The sequence below is a fragment of the Nicotiana attenuata genome, chromosome 1 (genome assembly GCF_001879085.1).
Source record: "Nicotiana attenuata strain UT chromosome 1, NIATTr2, whole genome shotgun sequence".
In the NCBI taxonomy this organism is placed as follows: domain Eukaryota; kingdom Viridiplantae; phylum Streptophyta; class Magnoliopsida; order Solanales; family Solanaceae; genus Nicotiana; species Nicotiana attenuata.
In genome coordinates this window covers 14,800,376-14,802,376 of record NC_031989.1, presented here as the reverse complement: position 1 = coordinate 14,802,376, position 2,001 = coordinate 14,800,376, and positions in this window count along the sequence as shown.

Below are 2,001 nucleotides of genomic sequence, written 5' to 3'. Positions count from 1 at the left end.
TAGTTTTCGAAAAATTGAAGTCCTAAAAAATTTTTTTGCTTTTCGTTTAGAAGTACTTTTGTAAACTAAAAAACTCAAACAAAAAGTTATTTTCGTTTTTACTTTTAAAATTCCCAAAGTTTCAAATTAAAAAAAAGGAATTTTCAGTAAGTCTTTACTTTCAAAAATAAAATCAAAATAAAAAATCTAAAAAAAAAATTCCTTTTCTTCTTTTAAAGCATTTTTTTAAGAAAATTCCAAAAACAAAAAATGCAAAAAATCAAAAATATTTTTCTTTTGCTTTAAAGCTTTCATGGTCTGAGTTTTATAAAAAGATAAAAAAAAGAGTTAGTTTACTAAATTCCCAATCTGCCCGAACTACGCTGGTTTGATTCTCACCGGATGTGAGATAGGTAGGCAACCCTCATCGGGTCCAACCACCCTTTTGCAAAAATACCAAAATTTTAATTTTTGTCACAAATAAGTCAGGTGATGCCATTATTGTTTCAAAATAAGCCGAATGTCCCCAAAAAGGACGCTGGAAGGCTGTTTTTGCAAGAACAGCCACCCTGAGTCATTTTTAACCGGTTAGCAGGCACAACCTTAAAATCTCCCTCCCGGAAGTGCTGAAAGGCCGTATCCGCAAAACCTAGTCTTTGTTTTCTTAAATAATTTTTTGTTTTTTTTTTAAAAATAGCCACTTTTTCTTGTAGGACAAAACGAGTCATCAAATCACTTTAAATAGCCACTTTTTCCTTTTAGTTCAAAATAAATCATTAAAATACTCCTTAGATGTCTTTCTTTCATAAATAAAAAATAAAAAAATACAAATTTTGAAAAAATTGAGTCCGAAAAATATTTTTGCTCAAAAATCCAAAATATTTTCGTAAAAGTCCCTCTTCCGAAAATTAAGAGGCAACTTTCAAAATCCAAAAAAAATATATTTTCCTTTCGTGTTTAGAGAATAAATAAAAATTCAAACAAATATATTTCTTTTTACTTCCAAAATTCACAAAGTTCCAATAAAAAGAAAAGAAATTTTTTTTTAGAAGTCTTTCTTTCAAAAACAAAAAGAAAAATCAAAATCGAAAATCAAAATCAAAATATTTTCCTTTTCCCTTCTAAAGCATTTCTTTCAAAAATTCAAAAAAAGAGTTAGTTTCTTTACCTTATTTGCAAGAACTACGTTTGGTCAGATTCATGCGGGGCCATGATACGTAGGCAATCTACATAAGATTCGACCGTAATCCTAAGAAAAAGAGAAAAAGGGAAACGTGAGGGAAATAAATGAAAGAAAAACAAGAGAGAAAAAAAAATGCAAAAGAAGATTATAAGGCGTTGAGAGAAAAACCATGGTCAAAGAAAAGAAAAAGCAGAAAATGAAAACAAAGAGAGATGAGGAAAAGGAAAATAAGAGAAAACAAAACAAAAGAGAAAGAAAAAAGAAAAGGAACAAGAGAAAAGCCGGGATGACGCATGCAGCCGAAGCAAACATGTAGATATTCATTTAACTGTATAGGTGCATCGCACTCCAATGTGCGGTTACCTATCTGTTATTTGTTTCAAAACTAACCGTTGTTGCTGTCCATATCCCAGCCTAGCTTTTAGAAACGGTGGTTGGTTGTGGTACGCTGGCATCACATCAATACTTCACCAAATCATGAGGCAGCATAGAAATGTCTACAGATATGACCCAGCCTGCAATTCCCATATCCGAAGACAGCCCCATCTCGGGGTCCGCCGTCCTCGAGTCCGTTACCTACGACTCGTAAGAAAAGAACGGTTAAGGTTAGTCGTCGTCGNAATCATATATATGCCAGCAGCGGGGCCGCACTTCCTCTTGATGGGTCTTAAGAGCATTCAGCCTTATGCTCCGTATCGGGTTTTAAAGCAACTCGGGAGATGCCAAGTAGTGCCAAAGGACTACGATCATAGTATCCAAGTAGTTGAGATTGGTCCTGATGGCCAATTTCCTAAAGCAAGGGTCCGTCGGGTTTGGAGCGAATGTCAATACTTGGCGGC